At 44.1% G+C, this 27,778-nt stretch overlaps 1 protein-coding gene and 1 non-coding gene across 2 annotated transcripts in view; both read right to left on the bottom strand.

Moving 5' to 3' along the window:
• The window catches only part of Hs6st3 (heparan sulfate 6-O-sulfotransferase 3), a 711,627-nt gene that overhangs the window by 667,112 nt on the left and 16,737 nt on the right, over nucleotides 1-27,778 (bottom strand). The window lies entirely within an intron of this gene.
• Nucleotides 23,656-23,762, bottom strand: LOC127202420 (U6 spliceosomal RNA). The gene has a single exon (XR_007832300.1). It is a non-coding gene; the product is annotated as a U6 spliceosomal RNA (small nuclear RNA).

Below are 27,778 nucleotides of genomic sequence, written 5' to 3'. Positions count from 1 at the left end.
TGGAGGTCTATGTGTAAAAAAATGAAACTGGACCCATATTTGTCACCTTGCACAAAACTCAAATCCAAGTGGATTAAAGACCTCAACATAAAACCAGAGACACTAAGCCACTTAGAAGAAAAAGTGGGAAAGAGCCTGGAACATATTGGCACAGGAGACAACTTCCTGAACAGAACACCAACGGCCCAGGCCTTAATGTCAACCATTAATAAATGGGACCTCATGAGGCTGAGAAGTTTCTGTAAGGCAGGAGACACCGTCAAGAGAACAAAGCAACAGCCTACAGACTGGGAAAAAATCTTCACCAACCCTACATCTGACAAAGGTCTAATATCCAAAATATATAAAGAACTCAAGAAATTAAACACCACCAAACCGAATAACCCAATTGAGAAATGGGGCTTGGAACTAAACAGAGAATTCTCAACAGAGGAGTATCAAATGGCTGAGAAACACTTAAAGAAATGCTCAACCTCCTTAGTCATCAGGGAAATGCAAATCAAAACAACTCTGAGATTCCATCTTACACCCATCAGAATGGCTAAGATCAAAAATTCAAGCGACACCACATGCTGGCGAGGATGTGGGGAGAGAGGAACACTCCTTCATTGCTTGTGGGAATGCAAACTAGTACAGCCACTTTGGAAATCTATCTGGTGCTATCTCAGAAAAATGGGAATAGGGCTTCCTCAAGACCCAGCTATTCCACTCCTTGGAATATACCCACAAGATGCTCCAGCACACAACAAGAAAATTTGCTCAACCATGTTCATAGCAGCCTTATTCATAATAGCCAGAACATGGAAACAGCCTAAGTGTCCCTCAGTAGAAGAGTGGATAAAGAAACTGTGGTACATATACACTATGGAATACTACTCAGCTATTAAAAACAAGGAATTCCCAAAATTTGTGGATAAATGGATTGAGCTAGAAATGATCATAATGAGTGAGTTAACCCAGAAGCAGAAAGAATCAAATGGTATATACTCACTTATATCTGCATACTAGCCCAAGGGGCATGTCCAACGAAAGCCTTCACTTACCAGGAAACTGGGACAGAGGGGAAGGCATCCTATTGGGACTCTAAATGAGAGACGCATGGGAGAACAGCAAAATAAAAGGATCCAGAGGGTCCTAGAAATCTACAAGTAGAACAATATGATAGGCAGATTTGGGCCCAGGGGTCCCGCTCAAACTAAGGCACCAGCCAAGGACAATACAGGAGGTAAACTTTAAACCCCTTCCCAGATCTAGCCAATGGTCAGAATATTCTCCACAGTTGAGTGGAGAGTGTGATACGACTTTCTCACGTACTCTGGTGCCTCACATTTGACCATGTCCCCTGGAGGGGGAGACCTGGTGGCACTCAGAGGAAGGACAGCAAGTAGCCAAGAAGAGACTTGGTACCCTATGAGAATATATAGGGGGACATAATCCCCCTCAGGAACAGTCATAGGGGAGGGGAATAATGGGAAAATGGGGGGGGGAGGAATGGGAGGATACAAGGGATGGGATAAACATTGAGATGTAACAAGAATAAATTAATAAAAAAAAAAAAAGGAAAAAAATAAAAAATAAAAATAAAAATAAAATTAAAAAAAAAAAAAAAAAAAGAAAGAAAGAAATCCTCTAAGTGATAGACAGGGTGGACAGCATACCACATAGTATATATGCTAATTAGTTTGATCTAGCCTTCCACAGTGTACACGTTTCAAAATATATTGTGTTGTATGTATGTATGTATGTATATACACACACATATATATACAAAAATTTGTCAAGTTAAAAATTCATTAAGTCTATAAAAATAAATGGCAAGATATTTTAAGTTAAAGCAGGGAGATTCAAAAGTCTTTTTTTTTTCTAATCCAAGCACTCAGTGCACTAACAAGTAAGGAGGTCTAAAGGAACATACACGATTTATGTGATTATAAGGGGCTCTTAGCGACTGATATAAACCATTTCGGACCACGAAGCACACTGCGCCATTCGGCGTTGTCTTTAGGAAGGTGTTGGAAGTCCAGCGCAAAGAGAGCAGGTGTGGAGATCGGCCCCTCCAGGACGCACTGTTGCTGGCAAAGCATTTCAAGGCAGCTGTAAGGGAAAGCCGAGGACAGTGAGCTGAGGAAAGCTTAGAGCTCAGAACCGACACCCTTCCCATGATGCTCACACGAGCCTTGACATCAGCCAGCCCTCAAACACTTCACTTGGTGGTGGAAAGCGGTGGCATCAGCAGGTAGCTGAGCTGCGCCACGGTACCATTAGAGAGTATTTTAGCATCTTTATAAAATAAGCAAGCCTTGAGCATTTGTAGTAGCTACAAGTAGTCAGAGCCATTAGAGGAAGAGGTTGGAAATGTGAAAGCAGTCATAATTAAAGGAGGATGTTCCAGACCAGATAGAACAGGATAAAGAGCTCAGAAAAGTCTGTACCAAACTTCATTAGATGCAAATCCTTTTATAAGCAGTTTTTAATGCAATACACAAAGCTCACTGAAAAGCCTAAGGCTTAACCAATAGGCCAATAATGAATGCAGATTTGGAGCTATAGTTGCTCCTGGCATTTCTTCAAGAGAAAGGAATCAAGGGAAGGCAAACTGAGAAGGATGGGTGGTTCAGTCATTGTTTGCCCCATGGTGTTCAGGGTTTGTACACCCCCTAAGGCTTCTCCAGCCAGGATCTCATCTGCCATCTTGAATTATTGCATACATAAATAATTGCTTTCCCAGAAATGGTTATTTTGCCTATAGGGCAAAAATAACTCATTGTAATGGGCACAAATCATGACCCACAAAAGGCTCTAATTAACCCCTCAGGCACAGTTCAGAATACCTGCCAATAATGTCCCACTGCCTCTTACATGGCTAACACTGAGGCCTACCAGGGGGAAAGGAAAGTGGAGAGGAAACAGCAGCCTGCTCGCGCTCGCTCGCTCTCTCTCTCTCTCTCTCTCTCTCTCTCTCTCTCTCTCTCTCTCTCTCTCTCTCACGCACACACACACACACACATCATGTATCTTGTGGTGCTAAGGATCACATCAGAGGCCTTACAGAGGCTAAGCAAACATCTTCATACCACCCAGCTATAACCCTAGCCCTCCTAACACACTGTGTGCACATGCATGTGTGTGTACCTGTGCGTGCATGTGTGTGTGTACATGCATGTGCGTGTGTGTGTGAATGTGTGTATGCATGCATGTGCATACATGTGTGCATGTGTGTATGTGTGTCCTGTCTGCCTGTGCCTGTACGTGAGAGAGAGTGTGTGTGCAGATATGTGCACACAGGTAGAGACCAGAAAGCAAATTTGGGTGTGGTTCCTTGGTGCTGTCCACTCATTTCATTGAGAAGGGACTCTCACAGGGCTAGTATTATTCACTGAGCAGGCTGACCAGCAAGGCCCAGGGAGCTTATTGTTCCTGGCTTCCCCATGGCGGTATTAAAAGCAGGTGCCTCCGGACCCAGCATTCTGGGAACTGAACTCTCATTCTCAGGCTTGCAAGGCAGGCATCTTACTGGCTAAGCTGTTTCTCTAGCCCCTTATACTCTTTCTAAAAGAGAGATCTCCTGTCAAATGAAGGGCTGAAACTCTGAGGAAGTTAGTGTGTTTACCTGAAAGCTATCACAACGTTTCCCAAAAGTCATATTTTCTGACTTATAGCAGGATATCTTTCAAATTCTCCAAGATCATTTTCCTTTCTTAAACTGCAAACCTAAATTATTCACTAGAGTGCTGCTAAGGAATCAGACATGTTTTCTTGGTTTCCTAATTAGCTGCTAGGACCTCTTGAACAAAGCACCATAAACTTGTGACTTAAACAACAAAAGTGCCATTCCAGCCTCACCATTCTGGGGGAGGCGCCCAAGACCCAGGGCTCTCAGAGCTCCAAGGGGGAGGAGTTCCGAGATCAAACGCCAGCGAGGCCGTCCCTTCTGGGGCCTGGGAGGACCCCTTTCTTGTTCTCGTGGGTATGAGCCTTTGGGTTCACAAGGTATGCTCATCACATACCCTACTGGGTATAGCCTGAGCCTCTCTTTCAGGGCTGAAACACAGCAAACTGGGAAAATACTTGTCTGACATGTACACAGCCCTACAGAACCTCAAAAAGAAGATGAAACAGAGGAAAAGAAGAACATCTTCAAATAAATCTTGTTCTGCAGCTGTGTGCTGGGGGTGCACCATGCCAGCCCGCTCACACTACTGTACACGTGACTGTTCTTAGAATGAGACAATACTGTGGATGGATTTTCTAAAGAGAAGACTAAGGGCTCCAAAATAATTCTGGCTGACAGTTACCTATGGTTCCACCCACCAGAACCTGAAATGATGTGAAAGGACCAAACTCCAGTTCTAAAGTACCCAACCGCGTACTGTTTCACCAGTAACTTCTTCCACATATTGTGTCCAGTTACCGGATGGTCCTACAGCTTCCTTCCCTGCTGTATCATGCCTCTTGAGAAATAAAATTAAAAAAAAAAAATCTTCTCATCAAGCCAGAGCCAGAAAAACGTCTTTTAATAGCACCCATATCATCACCTACATTGCAATGTTGTTCTAAGAAACAGCTTTGAAGGAAATATCTTTGAAGATAAAACACAAAAAAAAAATTTATTGCCAGGATTCTCCTTAGAACAAACACAGGAAATATTATAATTTTCTCAAAATTAAAGGACCGATTCCAAGTATACTAATATTATAAAGGACAGATCTGTGGAGTCTTACTGTGTGGGCCTGACTGGGCTAGAACTCACTGTGTAGGCCAGGTAGGCAACAGAGGCAACACAGCATCATAGGGGGAGCTGAGAAACGACACTGAACATGGGCTGGGTGTGAGCGTCTCTCAGTTAGGATACCATAAACCTGGCTAACCACCAAGACAGGTAAGATCGTGGATGCTACAGAAGGACCTAGTACTGCCAACTTTTTTAAACAACATAACTCCTACCTGCGTGCTAAATACTCATCCTTAAACCCACAGGGCAGTGTAGCTCTCAGTCTTCATCAAAACAGCTTCTTTCTGCAACAGACAGAGACCATCATAGAAATCTACAGTCGGTCAAAATGGTAGAACAACTCATCACAGAATGCCCAGCCTTCTGAGAGGGAGCAGGGGGGCATGAGAAGATCTGAAGGCAGGATACGGGGTGCAAATGGCATGGACACAGTACCCATGTGGGAATTTTCAAGATATCAAAAATAGATAAAAATAAAATGATTGTAAGGAAGCGCTCTACTTCAGACAAGGAGAAGAATTAAGTAGCTCCTGACAGGAAAAGAGAAAATGAATGAAAGGAAAAGAGGAGACAGAGAAGACAAAAAGGGGGGATACTGGAGGGGTACGGACACTGCACGTATTAGGTATAATCCCACACGAATCACAAGTCTCCCCAAAACTTGCAAATGCAATCAGGTTCTCTGGGTACTTGAAACTTGAAAGACACTGAGCTTCATATCCATGCCAGGCAAGATGAGAGGCCGACCAGGAGAGAGTCTCCTGCGTCTTGGCTACAGGCAATGACTTTTCACTTAGTTCATAAAGCAAAGATAACCAGCCCCAGGCACTGTTCAAAGTCGGTGATTCTCCAGGAGAGGACACCTGTGGGGTGCAAAGTCACTAATCCCTGTCCTCTGACTGTCCTGGGGCCCAAGATGGAGCTGATTTCCACAGAAAGCTCTGATCCTGCTTGTTAGTTTCTGCTGTCCTGACAGCTTGCTTATTACCTGGGGAATGTAGGCAAGATGTTTACATTCCCGTCACAAAATGTTGGGTTTGCTCATTTAGCACAGTGACTAATACACACAAAGTGGTTGGTAATGTGACTTAGAAGTTATTATGGTTTGACAGCACTGGTTCCCAGACCCCACCTCAACTGCTAGGACCCAGAAGTTGTTGGTTAGGAGTGAGTAGACATTTCCAAGTCCTTGGGCTGCACTAGAAATATAGATATTTTCATGCTTCCTGGTAACTCTAACAGTAGTTTCTTCTTCATTTTATAGTAGTAATAATAATCGTAGTAGTAGTGTAATTAGTTCCAAGGTGAAGAGATAGTTCATCAGTTAAAAGCACTTGCTGCTCTTCCAGAGGACCCAGGTTCGATTTCCAGCTCCCACCTAGCCACTCACAACTGTCTGCAATTCCAGTTCCAAGGGATCCAGTGCCATCTTCTGACCTCCGTAGGCACCTGGCACACAACTGGTTCCAGACATACATGCAGGCAAAGAACCCATATACATAAATAAAAGTTGAGTTTTTAAATTTAAAAACTGAAAGTACCAGTGCTACAGGGTTAGTTAGTTAGCTAGTTAGTTTGTAGTTAGTCTCATTTCACCTCCTAATCAATCAGCAAGCCCAAAAAGGAGAAATGAAACCATGTGACCTCTACCAGGAAGAACAACTAGAATAAGAGCAAAATTCAGGACTGTGTGTCTAAGAAACAGAAACAGGTGAAGGACATTTTAAAAAATACAGTAGTCATAGACATAGGAGGAGAATGGCAAAACACTGATCACAGACAATATTAGTCAGTATAAAGTAGTAGAGTGTCAAGTGCTCGCTGGATTTAGCATTCCGAATGTCGACAGGGCCTTACATAAGTAACTTCATGGGATTAGGAAAGGCCGACGTCCCAAGGTTCATGGGGAAGACACGGTCAAGAATCGGACAGCAAGCACAGAAGGCTCAGTATGGCTGAGGAACATGAAATGCGGGCTGATGCTCACCGACCAGTGCCTGCGACTGTGCAATGTATCCTCAAGCTGGAGACACTTGAGATCCTTGCAAAGAAAAGAGATCTGAGGGGTGAGAAGAGTGACAGTTGGTAGAACCAAGGCGTGAAGGGAGGAAGAAGATCCTGTAGTGGCACTGTGGAGTTTGGTGTTGCCCCTAGTCATTTGGGGGGGTGGGCGTGGGGACAGCGGGAGCTGCTATAATGAAGGATTAGTGACGGGAAAGGGTAGGAACAGCAGAAATGTACATCTCACAGTTCTGAGAGCTGAGAAATCTGAAATCAAGGCACTGCCAGATTCAGTGTGTCTGTTCATAGATGCCCACGACTGTGTCTTCATGCAGCAAAAGGGCAAGAGAGTTCTTTAAGGTCCCTTTCATAAGCGTACCAACTTCATTCACAAGGACTCTGCTCTCACAGCCTTACCTCTTCCTGGCTACTCTCCCTCTCCTGGGAGGACCACTCCCTGCAGGTCCCTCCTACCACCTACCATCACCCAGTGAAGGCAGCTTTCCACCTAGGAATTCAGAGGAAAGCGTTCAGTCCACACACGCATGAGAAAATGGGGTAATGATGGACGGAATGGCAGCTAGCACTTTAAGGAGGAATGTGAATCATCCTGATAGATGCTGTTTTCTTTATGTAAAAAGAAGAAGGAGGAGGAGGAGGAAGAAGAAGAGGAAAAAGAGGAAGAGGAAGAGGAAGAGGAAGAGGAAGAAGAGGAAGAAGAGGAAGAAGAAGAAGAAGAAGAAGAAGAAGAAGAAGAAGAAGAAGAAGAAGAAGAAGAAGAAGAAGAAGAAGAAGAAGAAAGCGAAAGTGTCTACTGGAGTGAGGGTGAGGATAGGAGGCATCCGCTGCCTGGAGCAGTAGAGGGAAGACACAAGGAGGAAGGCCAGCGCTGACACAAAGGTTGTCCTTTGCCTTCTATGCTCATGTCACGGACACATAAGTGTGCACACACACCATATACATGTACACGCAGAGACTTAACAAGCTGCAGCTGGATATCCCACTCATGCGTTGCTAACAATTCCTTTTCCTTTTCTTTCTTTTTTTCTTTTTTTTTTTTTTTTTAAATCTGGACTCTGCCTGATGCTATATGGGATTTGGGTGGCTTACAAGGCTATGAAAGTATAACATGATGGGAATTTTTTAAATAAGTAAGATAGATGAGGTTAATAGAGCTAAGTAAGTAGAAAAGAGCTGGATATGAGAGTTTATGAAGCCTAACGCCCCGTAAGTCAAGATCAATATAATAAATTCCTTTCAGAATCTGGTCCAGGTGGGAGTTGTCTCCCACAATACCAGAATATTTCTTATTATTAATAAGGATGGCTACTTAACGCACCCCGCTTCCACTAAACCTGAACTCCAGGAAGCCTGGACGAAATCATTTTCACCAACGGAAATGCCCACCTTAGTCCAGGTTTTTCTCCTCAATCCAACAGCTTGCTTAATTATTTATACCATGCTATTTATCTTTTATTTAATGCCATTCTGGTAGTTTTAATCACATGCCAACTCAAACCCTATTGGAATAATTGATACATTAATTAAAAATAAATATTTAGAAACTCTGTTCCTAATTATTATCCAAATAGACCACAATTTACTTAAACGTATTAAGACCACGGGTGCGGGAGAGATGGCTGGGGCATCAAGGATGCTTACTGCTCTTGCAGCGGATCTGGGTTCAGTTCCCAGCACCCATGTCAAGGAGCTTGAAACTGCCCCTAACTCCAGGCATAGAGGATCTAATGCCTGCTGGCCGCCACAAAGACCTACAGGCACATAAACGCACACAGGTACACCTATATGCATATAAATAAAATAATAAATCTTTTGAAAAGTTACTAACACCCACACCATTTCAAACACTACAACCATTTCTGAACTTTTCATTCTAAAGTCTGTCTTCCTACTCTTCCATATATGGCAGGATGTTTCCAGGTGAAAAATCCTGCATAGGTCTGACTTAACATCACATTCATCGGCCCCAGTTCAGGAGTTGGAATACCCTTCATAGCATGCTGAAGATTGAACCTGTAATAAAGTCTATTGCTTGTCAGCACTTTGCCCCACTTCCTGCTATTTCGTTCTGCTACCAAAGATGAGAATCTTTACTATGGCATAGTAAGCCACATGTGGTTACAAAACAAAACAGCTTACTTAGGCTGTATCTTCATGTGGACATAAACAAAACGTGTCTTTACCTAGCTGCGCCCGAGCATTTAGTGAACACCTACTATCTGGTTCTTCAGGAGCAGAAATCCAAGGTTAGCCAGAGCATCATGCCAAAGAATTACCCATCGTCACTACTGTTAGGGATTGATAGAGGTTTTCAGGTTAAAGTTGCTTACGTATTCCATTACTGCAAGAAAAAAAAAACCTCGAACTCCGCCGCTTCATCATGCCTTCTCTCTTATTGCACATCGCTGCCAATAAAGGAGGAGTGAGAAGTGACATAGCCGAAGTAGCCGCGTGGTGCACGTCTGCCAAAGCAGGGTGACTAGATGACGTAGTCCATGGGGACCTTTAATGCCTGGAATCCGTTTTCCCATCCAAGTCCCCAGTGCTGCCCTTGTGCTAGGAGACAGCCCTCTTGAGATGATTAATGACACCACACCTAACATCGCTATCCCTGGCAGTTCAGTGCAACTATGGGCTAGGAATTGCCACCCAGAGAGCAATATGCCCGAGTTCTAAAAACTATTAGGGAACGGTCATGAACGTTTTGCTTTCCTTCCTTTTTTAATATCTGAGATGATTCAGTCCTCTTATGAAAAATTTGAGAGCTTAAATCAAGGTCTTCAGCAGGCTTAACCTTTGGCTGTCAGTCAAATCGCTCACTCGCCTCCTGCCTGTAGTGACTAATGCTTCTGTAAGATATGCGGTTCTAACTTTCTAAGATGCAGGTTGTCCTTTTCTGTTTGCAAGGAGAACACGTGTGGGGCGCCCTTCATGGCACTGCATCTCAGTTGCAATTCTCAATAAGGCACCTAATGCAAAAGAAACTCCAAAGGATTTCCCACCGTATAAAAGCCTTCACCACCGTTCTTCACGCGGGAAAATGAAGGGACCATCAGGTTATAAAAGCAATTATGGCCACAACACATTCTCCTGTTTATCAGTGATATGCCAGAACTCCTTTGGGAATAAACCCTAGTTTGTAACAGACCTATTCTTGGAAAAGAAACAATGTCTATATACTGTATTCAAATTCACTGTTAGATTTCTGGGTTGGTTTCCCTATTCATACAAACCCAGTTGAGAAATTTCTTTAATTCTCTCTCTCTCTCTCTCTCTCTCTCTCTCTCTCTCTCTCTCTCTCTCTCTCTCTCTCTCTCTCTCTCTCTCTCTCTCCTGAGCTGACAAGAGGGTATCAAGACAAACTAGCCAATACAAAAGGATTGAACATTGGCTCAACTCTCCTGGTCCAAAACCTTCCAAAAAATTCTACCCATCTAAAAGCCTGTCGATCTAAAGCAGTGGTTCTCAATCTGTGGGCTGTGACTTCTTTTGAGTTTGAATAAACCCTTTCGTGGGGGTGAAGGAGAGATAGACCTGATTTTATTATGATCCCAAGTTTAGGATGGGGAACAGTCTTGTGAGATAACAGGTGAGGCAAACCACCTCTTTCAGGAGCTTGATTGCTGCCAGCTGAAAAGATCCATGAACAGATTCTAGGAGGAGATATATAAATGAGTCCAAAAGCGGGGCCTTTGGAGACTGGAGATAGTTTTGGCTATTCATCGCTCCACTTCGAGACGCTCCTGGAGAGACTGCTTGAGGGAAGGTTTCGGGGCTCCTGGCTCCGGCTAAGGTTCCAGGTTCTGGTTACTCCAGGTTCTAGCAGAAGAAATCCTGCTGATTACACCAGGAGAATTGTTCCTCGGAACTGAAATCCTTATGGTTTTGTTATTGTGTTCTTTAATCCTCTTCTCCTGTTGTTTCAGTTAGTCGGGTTATAAGGGATGTACACTCGGTTAATAAGTTATAATAAAATATATTGGCTAAGAAAATTGATCCTACATAGGAGTCTCCTAAGACCACTGGAAAATGCAGATATTTCCCATTTGTAACAGTAGCAAAATTACAGTTATGAAGTACCAACGAAAATAATTCTGTGGCTGGGGGTCACCAGAATACAAGGAGCTGTATTCAAGGGTCATGGCATTAGGAAGGTTGAGGACCTCTGCTCTAATTCACTTGAGTGCTGTGTTCAAAACTCCATTTTAAATACTTCTTACTCACCAGCTAACGCTAAGAAAGAAAATTATTGTACTTGAATAATGTGTGCTTGCTCCATTATTTAAGAATGTTCAATTTCTCTATAAAGATAAGCAAGACCAGCACTGTAGAATGGATGGAACTTGAAAATCTTAAGGAATAAATAACAAGTAAGCTAATAGCTTAAAAGGCAAGATCCACAGGGTATTATTACCCAGAGGTGGAGTGTAGCTTGTGTAACATAAGCACACCACGTGTTAATACAGATAGTGAGCTATTCAACTATTAAAACACATCGAGGGCACAGCATTGGCACAATGTGTCAATGAACAAACATGAGTATTGCTCTTCAGCTGGAAGTGGCAGGATGACCGCTCTTAAAGTATAATCATGCCAGTCTGGGTCAACAGCAATGTAATCCTCAAATTAGCTGTATAGCAATTAAGCGCTGCATGACTTCAATCCCAGCATTCGGGAGGCAGAGGCAGGTGGATCACTGTGAGCTTGAGGCCAGTCTGGTCTACAAAGTGAGTCTAGGACAGCCAAGGCTACACAGAGAAACAAAAATTCAGATAAAGCCCTATGCTACTCGGAAAGCTAACCAGCAAGCTTAAAGCCACTGACGGGTGTGGTTTGTCTATGTGGCTTCCTGATTGAGCAAGTCTGTGCCCCATGCATCTTCTATCAGATCACGGTGACCAGTTTTTGTCTCTGCCACCACATCATCAGCTTAGACAGCTGGAAAGTCAAGACACACACGCACTGCTAACCTGGCGTTTGGGCTGATGGGCTGCACCCACCCTACTTCCATGGCGTTCATAGTGCATTTCCACACCCCATCGTCCGCCTTTACTGTCACTAAATGATCTCAGTTACTCTCGTAAGCAGTATGATTGGAGAGTCCCCACATGGTCCATGGGCCTTTCAACCCAATGGTCACTGGTGGTGGACTTGCATTGTCGTAATGTCCTATACAGCAATGAGGGTAAAAGGGATAGGCTAGGCTGAGCTGAAAACGCATAGATGGATTTAGTTAGGGATTTGCAAGACTATCATCCTGAGACATTACAAAAGGCGATTTAGAGGAGCACATCTTTGTCTTGAAACAACAGAAGATGATTCAATAGCGAACATGATGATGCAAAGACAAATATACACAGGCGTCTCTACTTTTAGGTCAGAACTCCTGGGGCCAAACCTTTTCGTATCATTTTCTATCTTAGCGACCTTTGGGAAACTTCCTCTCTGGGTCTCAGCTTCCTTGCCTACAATATAGGGATATTAATAAATCCCTATCTGAAAGTCGTTTTCATAATTAAAGGAATTGCTACTGTATAAAGCTTTCAGACTAGCCAACTCATAGGGGATGCTTCAAATTTTCCAGCTCCTGAAGAAGAAAGAGGGCACGACAGAGTGTGATGCAACGGGACAAGTCTTGGGTGGCAATGAGTTGCACAAGCTTTCGTCTTCGTTGCCTGGCGATGGGAGTCTCTGGGCTTGCTAATAATAATGTGGGTAAAAATTTCGGCACAAGACTAGAGAGACCATCCAGTGGTTACAGACAGTTGTTGCTCTTGCAAAGGGCACGGGTTCGGTTCTTAGCCCCCACTCTTGGCTCACAATCATCTGCAACTCCACTTCCAGGGGATCAGATGCCTTCTGATGCCCAAAGGCACCAGCACACATATGGTACACAGACACGCATGCAGGCAAAAGACCCACACACATGAAAATAAAACTGATACATCGTTAAATTTGCAGCATATAAAGCTCTGGTAATCAGTAGCAGCATTATGTAGCAAGGACTACTTACAATGGATCTAGGGGAGGCGTGAGTCTAGGCAGGAGATAGCCTTACCTGGGGCGGGTTCATAAGCAGCAAATGAAAAGACATTCACTTATGGTCCAAAGCTGAAAAGCTTCGGATACCTGTGGCCAGCTGCTTCTCTAAACGGAATGGCTGCAGCTAATAAAGCTAAACCAAGAGTTTCCAGCCCTGCAGTGCCACACTCATAAACACTGCTATCAGAGGAGCCTTGGACAGCAGCTCGATGAGCTCGCCCTGGGTGACTGTTATGAACTGGCCTGGGCTATTAGCAAATGTGCCCATCTGTTGCCTCATTTGCTTTCACCAATCTTTGGTAGCATCAAAGAGACCCTAGCTGCCCTGAGGGAAGGAGGTGGCCATGAAGTGTCACCGTTCATTATAAGAAAACAATAGCAGTGAGCACATGCCTACTCTACCACCTTTGTTTCACACCTCTCAGGATGATGCTCTCCTCAGATGAGCCTAGCTTCGCTCTCCACTTTGCTCGGTGCCTTAATAAGCCTCTAATTAGTGTGCCCATAAAAATCCATAAAACCTACCTGCTTTGAGATGGCTCACTTCAGCTAAACTAAACATGTCAAAATTCAAGGTATTATTAAATCAGAAACTCTGTGCATTTTTAAAATACCAAAGGGAAATGAAAACATTTTTTTCCCAGTTAAAAACCTTAAGACTGTAAACTTTCCTTGTAGGAATGGCTTCATTGTCTACCATAGACCGTGGTAGGTTGTATTTTCACTTTCATATAATTGTAGGAATTTTTTAATCTTCCTGTTTATTTCTCCAGTGGATGATTATTATTCAGTAGTATGCTGTTTAGTCTCCATGAGGGAAGTGCACCTTGGTAGGTTTCCCCTGTCCCAGGATACTCACCATGTCCACTCACGTAGCACTGTTGGGAGAACACATTGAGACGGAGAGTCAGGAGGGGACCGGGAAGGGAGATACGATCATAATTCACTGTGTTGGTATGAAATTCTCGAAAAATAAAGACATTTAAAACCTTACGGTGATTATGGGCACCCATAGAAGGACTCAAACTACTTCTCAGATGGGCGAGTAGACAAGCAAATCCGCTGTGGCTGGCTGCAGCAATTCTGCTTCAGAGGAGCGGGAGCCTGGGGAAACCAAAGCCTTGCTGCTCAGGTATGAACAATCCATTTTCCTCTACAGGCCGGGCCATCGCCACCATCTTCAGGACCTTCCATATTCCAGGAGAGACTGTTTGCTGACATCATGTGACTTGTTGCTGCCGTCATTCAAGGCTCCTTGGGGGATATTGGCCACTCATATTTTGTGCATTAGAGATAATTTGTTAAAGTTAGGCTTCTTAACCTGCCAAGCTCTGGGCACTGAAACTGACAGTGAAAAACAACACTAGCCATGGTGAGTTTTATTAAGATAATACCAAGGAAAATCCTTTTATTCTAAAACAAAACAAAAAAACCAACATAATGTTCATAGATTTTTGAGAGCCTTTATAATATTTAAATAATTCCAGACACTACTGTTAAGGAAATAAAGTCTAATTGTCACCACCCAGAGGGAAAGTGTTTCATTGTTTGGAGCTGCACATGAACCCATCTGTATGGAGTTAATACAACAGGAGCCAGAGCACACACAGACTGTCTCAGTCAGTACTACAGCCGCGGCACTCTTCCGCGTCCTTGTGATTTTAACGAATACACCTTAGAGCTGGGCATGTCCAGTGCTTGCTAGTATGCCGGAGATCCTGCGTTCAATCCTACACACTTTAAAAGAGAAAAAGGAAAGATGTGCTCTGAGTGACACCTGACGATTCATAGCTCCTGTATTAGTTTCCTAGAGTTACCCAGAACTACAAACTAAGCTGGAGACTTAAGTCAGGGTAAGCTTCTGGGAGGATACAGGGGTGACTCTGGCAGAGACTCCTATTTGCAGGGGCCATAGTGTCTGAAGAGAACACCACCTAACTAGATAAGACTCCTAGTAGAGAGAGGGGAACACCAAACCACGCACAAAAACATTAACCTAAAATTTACCCTGTCTACAAGATGTGCAGGGATAAAGGCAGAGCAGAGATTGAGGGAAGGTCCAACCAATGCCTGGTCCAACCCAAAACTCACCCCACTGGAGAGAGCCAGGCCCTGACATGATTAATGATACTCTGTTGTGCTTGCAGACAGGAGTCTGTCAGAGTTGCCTTCTGAGAGTGCTGCAACACAGATGCTGAGACTCACAGCCAAACACTGGGCAATGCGTAGGGAGTCTTACTGAAAATTGGGGGCGAGGGAGGGGAAAAGGACCTGGAGGTGACAGGAGCTCCACAAGAAGACCAACAGAACCCACTAGCCAGGACCCCGAGGAGCTTGCAGAGACTGAAGCACCAACCAGGGACCATGCAGGACTGGACATGGGCCCTACACAGATGTAGCCAATGCGCAGCCCAGGTTTCATGTGGGTCCCCTAGTAAGGGGAGCAGGGCCTGTCTCTGACATGCACTCTGATGCTTGCCTTTTGGTCATTCCGCCCTGGCGGAACTGCCTTGCCAGGCCACAGGGAAAGAGGACACACACAGTTCTGGTGTGACTTGATGAGCAGGGGTGGATAGGAAGGGAGGATCCCCTTTTCTGAGGAACAGGAGGGGAAGAGGGAAGAAGGGTGGAACTGTGAGGAGAGGAGGGGCTATGACCAGGATGTAAAGTAAAATAAACAAGCAAACAAATAAACGAACAAAAATGTATTGCCTCGAGCTTTTCTCCATTTTTAATTCTTTAACTACGTTCTAAATCTAATCCTTACACCCACAGATGGGTGTAGCTTTCAGCCCTCATCCGAGAAGCTCTTCTCTACAGAGAAGCACAGCTGGGTACAATGCTGAGGTCAGTGAACTGTGGGGTGCCCGGCCCCGATGGACACCCCAGCAGCACACTCCTACACCCGATCTTCTCCACAATCCATCCTGTCACAGGCGTCACTCCATGAGCAATAGTGATGTCTAGCATCTAAATATTAAGTTGCCATTCATAAGACATATCAAAATCTATTGCCACATTTAATTCAATGTAATAAAAAGATGTTACAGTTCCCTTCACACAAAGAACATGATGGAATACACTGTTATCATCATTTTCACATAGTTCTAAAATGCCACTTATTATTTAAAATGCCCATAAGTAGCTTCCATACCCTACATGGCTTTAACTGCAATCATCTAACATTACTTAGACTATTTATGAATATATCAATTTTATTATATTTTATACATACATGAAACACTTGAGACTACAGGTGTAGGGGCTATAATTTCATTAAATTCATTACTACAACAGTTTTCAGTTGGTTTCCACAGCTACACAGTTGTGTAGGCATTTAATAGCCTACGTTACTCATCTTAGTCCTTAGATCAAACACCTTTGAACTATTAACCAGAAGTATTCACTGAAGGCAATACAACATTTTTCTCTTGGTTTTCCATTCCCAGTCTAAAGGAAGTGCTCTCTTTCCTACTGTCTCTATGGTGACTGTCCGTTCACTTTCTCCTACGATAATCTGTATTCATAATCCAGGGCAGCCATAGCAAGGCCCCACACGCAAAGGAAATCTCCTTTCTGACAGTTCTGGGAGCTACAGCCCTGCGACTCGGGTATTGAATACATAGGCTTGGGTCTGAGGTCTTCTTGGCTTACAGGTAGATGGCCTCTTCCTCTTCCCCTTGACACGTTTTCCCTCTGTGGGTGTCTGAACTCTAATCTCTTATAGACACTGCTCCGAGACAGCGTTTAGCCATAACCACTTCCTTGGTACCCAATCTCCAAATACAAATTCTGAGATGCCAAGGTTGAGGACACTGATATAAAGTTGTTTTTGTTTTGGGTTGTGTTTTGGGTTGTGGGGGGGGGCAGATTGGGGGGGGCGGCAGAGGGGAGGAGACTGCAACAGCCCAGTTCCTCCCACAAGTATTCCCGCCATGAACAGATTTATCTCAATCTATTTCCTACCCCCATGCAATCTAGTACATGTTTTAGTGCAATCGTCCTACAGAACCGTTTGCAACGGTGCAGGGCTTCACTTAGGTGCGCCAAGCCCGCCCTTCACAGCCGCCTCCGCTTTGGTGTTTCTGCCGCATGCCGTGTGCTGCAGTTGTCATCTGTCATCGTCGCATGTTTTCATCGCTGTGCTTTCTCCTCTGTCCTCTCCAGTGGACATGATCACTCCATCTTATCTCCTTGTGGCTGTTGGTGTTTGCTTCCCGCCTCTAGCAGCTGTAAACACTTGGTCCTGAAATGTGCTCCTCCTCTCTGATGTTAAGACTATTTTACAATTAGATCTAGTTTCCTTTATTTTGATTTCCACGTGTTCTCCTCAGAGCCTGTTCTCTCTCTGTGAGGTTTCTATGATTTTTTTAAAAATAGTTTTTCCGTTATTTTGATATGTTTAGACCATAGGGGGCTTCATACAATGTTAATCCTATTAGCATTTTTCCAAAGGTTCCTCCCTTGTGAATATTCAGGCCAAAATAGTCACTTTCAAACACAGAAATCAGGGCTCTTGAGAGTCTATTCAAAATAGCTCCCAAAGCGTGCAAGGAGGCAGAGGGCAGAGAAATGGATGCTGCCTCCTCACTTGTACCAACAAATTATGTTGACATCGCATTAAACTCTTAATCCTAAAGCCAAGCTAAAGTAATTATTTCACTTCATAAGCGAGCATATTGAGGGTCGAAGAACTCAGTGACTTCATCAGGTTCATATATAAGGAATAAAACTCAAAGTCAAAAATGACTTTGTGCATTCTCCATTGTCCAGTGCTTTCTCCATGATTTCATATAAAGTCTTAACTCCTGCAAAGTATTTTCACACACTTTGTGTTTCTCTGAGCCACTCTGAACACGTGGAACGCTGAGAACAAGAGTCAGGTGCCAACATAGTCACAACAGAAGAGGCTCTGCCATGCGCGCCAGCCTTCCCTCTTTCATCGAGCTTAAAAGAGTGCTGTTCCGGCGTTCCGGAAATGAACTACAATTTAGCACTTTCTGTAATAAAAGAACTACCAAGAATCTCAAAGTTTGATTCAGAACGTGTGTCCTGAGCATTTTCTAGACACTATTCCATTTGCATAGAGTGTATAGATGAATAAGATGTGTGTGTGTGTGTGTGTGTGTGTATATGTGTGTGTGTATGTGTGTGTATTTGTGTGTATGTATGCATGTGTATGTGTGTATATGTGTGTGTATATGTGTGTATGTGTGTATATGTGTTTATTTGTATGTGTGTGTGTATATGTGTATATGTGTGTATGTGTGTATATGTGTGTATGTGTGTATATGTGTATATGTGTGTATATGTGTATTTGTATGTGTGTATGTGTGTATTTGTATGTGTGTGTATGTGTGTATATGTGTGTATTTGTGTATATGTGTGTATGTGTGTATATGTGTGTGTATGTGTGTGTGTGTGTGTATATGTGTGTGTATATGTGTGTATGTGTGTGTATATGTATATGTGTGTATCTGTGTATTTGTATGTTGATGTGTATTTGTCTTGTGTATGTGTTTTTGTTGTGTGTATTTGTGTGTGTGTCTGTGTGTCATGTGTGTGTGTTGTATATGTGTATATGTGTCTCTGTGTGTTGTATGTGTTGTGTGTTATGTGTGTATGTGTGTATATATGTGTATGTGTGTATGTGTGTATTTGTGTTTGTGTGTGTGTGTGTGTGTGGGTGGATGTGTCTGGGTGTGCATGTGTGTGTGATTGCTTCCCATTTCATATTAAACATGTGCAAGGGATTTTCTTGTGCTCTCTTCCCCAGCCTTTGTGCTGCTGTTGTTGATGCTATTGTTGTTCAGACAGGGGCTCACCCTGAAGCCTGGCTTTGACAGAAAGTCAGTGTGTGGGCCATGCTGGCCTCACAGGGATACCTTCAGCTTAGCCTTGAATGCTGGAACTACACCTCTGAAGGTGTCCCTCCACTCTTACCTTCCTCAGACAACCACCTCTGCTGGTTAGCACAGCTGTGTGTCACCTCTGCTGGTTAGCACCCAGCTGTGCGTCACCTCTGCTGGTTAGCACCCAGCTGTGCGCCACCTCTGCTGGTTAGCACCCAGCTATGCGTCACCTCTGCTGGTTAGCACCCAGCTGTGAGTCACCTCTGCTGGTTAGCACCCAGCTGTGCGTCACCTCTGCTGGTTATCACACAGCTGTGCGTCACCTCTGCCACTTAGCACACAGCTGTGCATCGTCACTCTCTCCTAGCCGTCATTCTCCCTCCTGGCACACGGAGACTCAGAAAGGTCAGAGCAGACCAGACCAGGCCCTTCACTATAGGCTCAGTGTCAAGTGCTCAGAAGATGACATCAGCCAGTGAGATGTCGCAAACCTGAACAGACAGTCAGTGGCATAAAAAACAAGCCAATAAATGAAGAGACCATATGCTCAGGCTACTGATGGAGAAGTAATGTGTTGATGTTCTTAGCGCCCAGCTCTTAAACTTGACCAATTTTGCAGAATCTTCTGCTTGTCTGTTTCCCAAGACCTTGCTATGGTCTGCAGCACCCCGAATAGTAAGCCGCGCTTCCAGTGTGAGCTACTTAGATTTCCGTCACTTGGATGATGTGCCAGTCAATAGAAGGCTTCACGACTGAGCCAAGACACAGCTACTGACTCAACCTCAAAGCAACAACCGAACCACAGCGTGAAAACTACTAGGCTTAGAATGCACACAGCAGTTTATAGAGCACTGCCCCAGGTAGCTCACCCAATGCTGCAGGCGGCAGAGGGCGGGGCCAGCTCTCCTGCTCTCCTGCCCCACACCACCAGAACCAGCTCTACTGTGCTGCCCAGTAGGAAAGTCACAGGGCCCACTGTCCTCCAGAGTGCTGCAGCTAGGCTCTATTTTTATACCCATATCACAGATGAGTAAACTGAGATGCCGAAATTATCATTTTTCCCCAGGTAAATAGCACGGTACATAGCAGAGCCAGCATATGCACCTGGAAAGGAGACTCATTCTATTCCACATTTCTTTCAATAACAGTAAAAAGATGCCGATGACATTGGCTTTACCGACAGTTTCATGACTCACTTTTTCACTTTATTAACTATTAACTATATGAATGCACATAGCTGATGACCAAACAGAATCAACTTTACGACTCTTTTTTAACAGTACACCCATCATTTTCCAATCCGCAGCTCTTCCTTAGGACCACCCCAATACTGCATCAGTTTATTGAGCCATAACGTAGACACCCACTTCCTGCCCAAATCCCTAGCTGCTTCCTGGCTTCCTATCTCTTTCCCATCATGCATAGCAGGAAAATAACTATCTTAATGTGAAACTTCTTTCCTTCTCTTGAATTATTTTCTTGGAGTAAATTCTAGAAGTAAGATTTCTGAGACAAAGGTTCATGAATGGTTCTGTTTTTGTTCCTGGCATACATCCAGACTATTTTCCAAACACCAAAACAAAAGGTCATAAATCTGTAGGTGAACCCATTCCCCAAGATCTCATTAGAACCATGTTACATCTATATTTTTAATGTTTGCTCAGTAGGTATAAGTTGTGTTTTTTAATTTATATTTCACTTCCGTTGCTTACTGATGAGGTTAATATCTCTCAGTTGTTTACTTACTGGAGTTCTTAATGAGAAAATTCTCTGTACATAAGTTTTTCCCAATTATCTATTGAGAATGTAATCATTTTTCTACCAGTCTCAATGCCTTTAAGAAAATCATTAATCCTTTCCTGTCATACTTTGTGTGTTTTCTTCAATCTGTTTACACTGGAGTGTCTTAGAGTTCTGAAAAACAGGCCAGCATTGGCCTGATAGATGAAAGTGTGACCTTGGAGAGGCTGCATTTGCTTCAAGGACCAAACACCTCCTTATGTCTAAATGGATGCGGTGTGTGTGTGTGTGTGTGTGTGTGTGTGTGTGTGTGTGTGTGTGTGTGTTTTATCGCTCTGTGGTGATTTAAACTCTGAATATAAAGAGACTATGGCATGGAGAAGCATAAGATTTGAGCTTCTCAGAACTAGAGTCTCTCTCTCTCTTCGCCATCCCGGTCCCTGCCCCTGTCCTTGTCTCCCAGTCCCTGCCCCTGTCCCCATCTCCCAGTCCCTGCCCTGTCTCCCAGTCCCTGCCCCTGTCCCCATCTCCCCAGTCCCTGCCCCTGTCCCCATCTCCCAGTCCCTGCCCCTGTCCCCATCTCCCAGTCCCTGCCCCTGTCCCTGTCTCCCAGTCCCTGCCCCTGTCCCTGTCTCCCGGTCCCTGCCCCTGTCCCCGTCTCTACAATGAGTTGAGCTCTAGCAGCAATGTGCCTAAGAAGCTCCCAGGAGGGATAGAAGCCAATGGAACCACTGCATCTGCTCCTGACCTTATGACCTCTTCACCTCAACAGAGCCCTCCACCATGGCCACGCCACATGAATCAGGAACTAAACTCATCTTACAGGATAATGTGCCCGTGGTGTTCCTGCTACCACAAACCCATGGAAACTCTGTCCTCGTCCATCCCACCGCCAGGAACACTCACTACACAGCTCGCACCTGTACTACTGATCACTCTTCAGTGCCTCACATGTACTTACTTTCTTTTCCCCCACACAATAGGAAGCATTATTTTTCCCAAGGTTAATAAATAGCAAATTTTTGCACGACTTTAAACCTTATATTATTTTTATACTTATGCATAACTATTGGAGTCACTGGGACATGGTTCATTTTATAATAAAATGGATCCAAGTGAGTTTGTTATGTTTATAAATGTTGCTATGAAACTGATGAAGGGACAGTATCGTTGTTCTGCAGGAACTAGTTTATCACACACTGTTTGTACTTGCGTCTTGTCCTATTGGTGTATACTTCTAGCAATGCCTAGGAATGTAGCTTTAATTATTCTTTCTAAATACTTTGTATCTGGGACAACTTCTCCCTAACAACATTTCTTTTTAAATAATACTTCTGATGTCCTGTGATCTTTTTCAATATGATATTGCAATTTTTGTTATGAAAGGCAATATTTTAATTCTTTTTTTTTTATTAATTATTTTTTTTATTAATTTATTCTTGTTACATCTCAATGTTTATCCCATCCCTTGTATCCTCCCATTCCTCCCCCCCCCCATTTTCCCATTATTCCCCTCCCCTATGACTGTTCCTGAGGGGATTACGTCCCCCTATATTCTCATAGGTATCAAGTCTCTTCTTGGCTACTTGCTGTCCTTCCTCTGAGTGCCACCAGGTCTCCCCCTCCAGGGGACATGGTCAAATGTGAGGCACCAGAGTATGTGAGAAAGTCGTATCACACTCTCCACTCAACTGTGGAGAATATTCTGACCATTGGCTAGATCTGGGAAGGGGTTTAAAGTTTACCTCCTGTATTGTCCTTGGCTGGTGCCTTAGTTTGAGCGGGACCCCTGGGCCCAAATCTGCCTATCATATTGTTCTACTTGTAGATTTCTAGGACCCTCTGGATCCTTTTATTTTGCTGTTCTCCCATGCGTCTCTCATTTAGAGTCCCAATAGGATGCCTTCCCCTCTGTCCCAGTTTCCTGGTAAGTGAAGGCTTTCGTGGGACATGCCCCTTGGGCTAGTATGCAGATATAAGTGAGTATATACCATTTGATTCTTTCTGCTTCTGGGTTAACTCACTCATTATGATCATTTCTAGCTCAATCCATTTATCCACAAATTTCGGGAAATCCTTGTTTTTAATAGCTGAGTAGTATTCCATAGTGTATATGTACCACAGTTTCTTTATCCACTCTTCTACTGAGGGACACTTAGGCTGTTTCCATGTTCTGGCTATTATGAATAAGGCTGCTATGAACATGGTTGAGCAAATTTTCTTGTTGTGTGCTGGAGCATCTTCTGGGTATATTCCAAGGAGTGGAATAGCTGGGTCTTGAGGAAGCCCTATTCCCATTTTTCTGAGATAGCACCAGATAAGATTTCCAAAGTGGCTGTACTAGTTTGCATTCCCACCAGCAATGAAGGAGTGTTCCTCTCTCCCCACATCCTCGCCAGCATGTGGTGTCGCTTGAATTTTTGATCTTAGCCATTCTGATGGGTGTAAGATGGAATCTCAGAGTTGTTTTGATTTGCATTTCCCTGATGACTAAGGAGGTTGAGCATTTCTTTAAGTGTTTCTCAGCCATTTGATACTCCTCTGTTGAGAATTCTCTGTTTAGTTCCAAGCCCCATTTCTCAATTGGGTTATTCGGTTTGGTGGTGTTTAATTTCTTGAGTTCTTTATATATTTTGGATATTAGACCTTTGTCAGATGTAGGGTTGGTGAAGATTTTTTCCCAGTCTGTAGGCTGTTGCTTTGTTCTCTTGACAGTGTCTCCTGCCTTACAGAAGCTTCTCAGCCTCATGAGGTCCCATTTATTAATGGTTGACATTAAGGCCTGGGCCGTTGGTGTTCTGTTCAGGAAGTTGTCTCCTGTGCCAATATGTTCCAGGCTCTTTCCCACTTTTTCTTCTAAGTGAGTTAGTGTCTCTGGTTTTATGTTGAGGTCTTTAATCCACTTGGATTTGAGTTTTGTGCAAGGTGACAAATATGGGTCCAGTTTCATTTTTTTACACATAGACCTCCAGTTAGACCAGCACCATTTGTTGAAGATGCTATCCTTTTTCCATTGAATGGATTTGGCTTCTTGTCAAAATCAAGTGACCATATGTGTGTGGATTCATATCTGGGTCTTCGATTCGATTCCACTGATCAACCAGCCTGTTGCTGTGCCAGTACCATGCTGTTTTAAGTACTATTGCTTTATAGTACAGTTTGAGATCAGGTATGGAGATTCCTCCGGAGCATCTTTTATTGTACAAGATTGTTTTAGCTATTCTGGGTTTTTTGTTTTTCCATATGAAGTTCAGAATTGAACTTTCAAAAAATATGGAACGCTTCACGAATTTGCGTGTCATCCTTGCGCAGGGGCCATGCTAATCTTCTCTGTATCGTTCCAATTTTAGTATATGTGCTGCCGAAGCGAGCACAATATTTTAATTCTTAAACTTATAAATTAACTTGATAAAAAGCCTTTACAATACGCATTCTTCCATCTTGAAGCATTTATCTATTCATTCTTGCTTCAATTATATCTCCAATAAAATGCTGCAGCTTGCTCTATGTGGGTCACCGGCGTCCCTAATGAAGCTTGTGCCTAGGCACTTTGTATATTAGTCACCACAGGGGCCTCTATCTCCTCGTTGACACATCGTGTCTCTATTTGACAGAGTTGACATGAGTGGCAGCCCCCTGGAGGAGGCTTCTGTATCTTACAAAGCTATTGTGAAAGCTTATGACGCCCATCCTACATCCCTTTAAGCTGTAAATTCCTTCCAAGAGTTAGAAAAATATGGCTATTTTCTCAAACTTAACTCAATGACAAAGGCCCTCTAGGACATGATGATCTTAAAATCCAGTATATATATAAAAAATATTAAGTTCATAAACCTAGGTGCTATTTCCAGTCCTTTTCACTGGCTTTGATTTTACTCACAGTCTTAATTTTCTATTTAACTCTGCAGACGATTTCAAGCCGTCCGTGTAAGTATGCGGTGTAGCCCAGGAAGGTTAAGCACCATAATATGCATGTTCACAAGTAATTAAGCTGTATGATAATTGAATATATTGTTCGTCTGTTCTTAATTATGAATGCTAAAAATGGAATAACCAACCTCTCTCCTGTAGAACACTATCAACTGTCCCCTCTCATCCCACTCAAGACGCCATCTCAGGGCATCTGAGTATCCCCCAGGTGACCTTGACTTCTCCACCTCACAGACTTCAGTGCTTCCGTCCTCTGAAAATAAATTACTTACAGCGTAGCTCTACCCTGGCCTGTGTGTTACAGTCAATACATCGTCATGGCACACCCAAGCTGCAGGTGACTGAGGAACAGTAAGGAAAAGACTTTAAACAGCAAGGTGTGCAGTTTTTAAATGATTTCCTCTGATGTCCTTACCCAGGGAGTGTCAACCTCTCTGTGCCGTGCGCTCAGGTGACCCTCTACTACCTGTGGCCCAGGGTGCTGACACGTCATGATGCTGGCTCACATCTATGCTCTGAACTCATTCCCTGCCTATCTTCCATCCGCTAGAGAACATGTGGGAAAGGCCTTCAGGGAGGAGGGGTCATGACACGGGTGTGAGGAGGGTGTGGTGCTTGATGCCTTATACACATCTATCAAGCTGCCAAGCAACAGAAGAGCGCACATGCCCAGAAAGCCCCATGGATCATCTGGCTTCCTGTGTTAAACATCCCTCAGAGGCTCCCGTGCTCAGATGCTTTGCCCCAGCTTTGTGATACTGGTTTGGGGGGCTCTCAAAGTTTAAAGGGGTACTAACTAAAGGGTTGAGTAACTGGGGGGGGGTGACGCTGGGGTGTGCAGGCCAGGTCTGCATCCTGCCTGCTCTCTGTTTACTGACTGTCAACACTGTCACTGGAGACCTCACCTGCACCCTGCTCTCCCAGCCATAGCTGCTGCTGTTTCCACACATTCCCTGCCATGATATATTGTAGTTCTTGAGACCACGAGCCGGACAGACCTCTTCTCCTGCAGAGTGATTCTGTATGCATGTGTGTGCGTGTGTATATCAGCATGTGTGTGCATGTGTGTATCAGTGCTTGGGTATATGCATGTGTACTTCAGTGTGTGTGTCTGTGTGTGTATGTATGTGTGTACCTCTGTGTGTGTGTGTGTACCAACGTGTGTGCTCATGTGTGTATCAGTGCATGTGCATATGCATGTGTGTCCTAGTGTGTGAATATGTGTATCAGTGAGTGTGCATGCGCATGTGTGTATCAGTGCATGTGTTCGTGTGTGTATCAGTGTGTGTGTGCATGTGTGTATCCTTGTGTGTGCGTGTGTATATCAGTGGGTGTGTGTGTGTATCTTTGTACATGTGTGTCAGTATGTGTACATCAGTATGTGCATATGCTTGTGTGTATTGGTGTGTGTGTGTGTGAGTGTGTATGTATCAGTATGTGTGTGTGCATCAGTATATTGGTGTGTATATGTATCAGTGTGTGTGTGTGTATCAGTGTATACCCGTGTGTGTGTGTGTGTGTGTATCAATGTGTGTGCCTGTGTGTATCTTTTTGTGGGTATCAGTATGTGTGTATCGGTGTATATGTGTACATGTGTGTATCAGTGTGTATGTTTGTGCATGTACATGTATGCATGCATGTGCGCGCGCGCGCGCGCGCGTGTGTGTGTGTGTGTGTGTGTGTGTAACATGCATGTTGAAGCAAAGGCATGACATCAAGTATCTTCCTCCATAGCTTCTCCATCTTGGTCGGTTTTGTGTGTGTTTGTCTGTTTTCTTTTGTTTTGTTGTGTTTTTTGTTCTGTGCACCCCTGGCTGTACTGGAACTCGCTCTATAGACCAGGCTGACATCAAACTCAGATCCACCTGCCTCTGCCTCTGGTGTCCTGAAATTAAAGGTGTGTAGCACCACCCAGCCTCCATCTTCTTTTCTTTTTCTTTTTCCTCCTTTTTTTTTTTCCATTTTTTTTACTTACTTACTTCCTTATTTATTTATTTATTGGTTTTTTCTCTCTGTGTAGCCTTGGCTGTCCTGGACTCACTCTACAGATCAGGCTGGCCTTGAACTCACAATGATTTGCCTGCCTCTGCCTCCTGAGTGCTGGGATTAAAGATGTGAGCCACCACATCCAGCTTCCAGCTTCCTTTTAAGAAAAATACTCCCCCGCCCCCGAACCTAGATCTCACTGGCCAGTAAGCCCCCCAGAAATCCCCCTGAGTGCTAGGCTTACAGAATTGCTGTTCTCTTTCCAGCAGTCCAGGGACCTGAACTCAGGTCTTCGTGCTTGTGCTATCTCCTCGCTGACTGTCCCAGCTCACTGGCTCACAAGCTGCTTCTTGTATTTGGTCCCAGAGATGGTAACTGTGGCTAATAGCACTAGGGAGCCTTGTCACTGCCTATCTACCCTCTCTGCCTCTGCTCTGATGTAGCACATACCTCAGGTTACATTAAAACTGCCTTGAGAAAAGCACACTAGCTGACGTGGTGTTCGATCTCAGGAACCTCCATACCGAGCCTGCCCATCCCAATCAGTGGCTTTTCATTTGTCCTGCCAAAGAGGAAGGCTTCTCTCTGCAGAGACTTGCCACCTCGGTGTGTGCACAGGGGAGGCATGACATCACCAACATTAGCACGGATCCCAGCACACATTAGCTGTAGTGCACACTCCACCTCCTACAGCCTCTGGTCCTGAACAGAAAGAGAGCAGATCCTGGGCAAATGTAAGTATCCCTCCAAATGTAGAGATAAATGTTTAGACCAAACATGGAGGCTGCAGGCATACCTTTTATCTCATTCTTCTCCTGAGCCGGCTCATCAAAGCCATGGGTGGCCTGCAGTAGTCTAAGCTTGTTCTATGAGTGTGAATTACCTTCCTGAGGAACCTTATGTACTATCCTGACTCGGGGAGTTGCTTTAGGTCACATCCAGTACCTGTGACACCGTCTGCCTGCTGGAAAGCCTGCACACTCAGCAACACTGGGAACATCCAGGTGACAGAGGATTGGGGTCTTTAGAACCAATGTCTTAGGATAGGAAACAAATGCATGTCATTCACAAACAATTATTTTGTCCATAATACAGAACAAAATGTAGTTGCTTCCTGTTAAATACAATAACAAGAAGGTATGCATCACGCTCATGAGTACCTTGTTTCACCCGACGCTGACCTCTGACCTCTGCAACACCCTGAACCTCCTGCGCCCCTGATGAAATACTAAAACATGGAAACGCAAGGAGCTTCTGTACCTTCTATACAGAGTGTTACTCGTGTTCTTAAACTTTCTACTCACATTTCTTTTCTATCTTCTGGAGCATATGTCGGCTTCTGTCCTTTACCCATGGGGCTAGAGGCACGCTGGCAGAGAGAGAGAGACAGATAGAGACAGACACCAGGAGACCGAGGCCAAGAGAATAAGCAAAGGTGGACGCCACCATCACTTTATGGCCTAGTATGATAGGC

This window comes from Acomys russatus, chromosome 18 (assembly GCF_903995435.1).
Source record: "Acomys russatus chromosome 18, mAcoRus1.1, whole genome shotgun sequence".
Lineage (NCBI taxonomy): Eukaryota > Metazoa > Chordata > Mammalia > Rodentia > Muridae > Acomys > Acomys russatus.
This window is presented reverse-complemented; position numbering and strand designations above follow the sequence as displayed.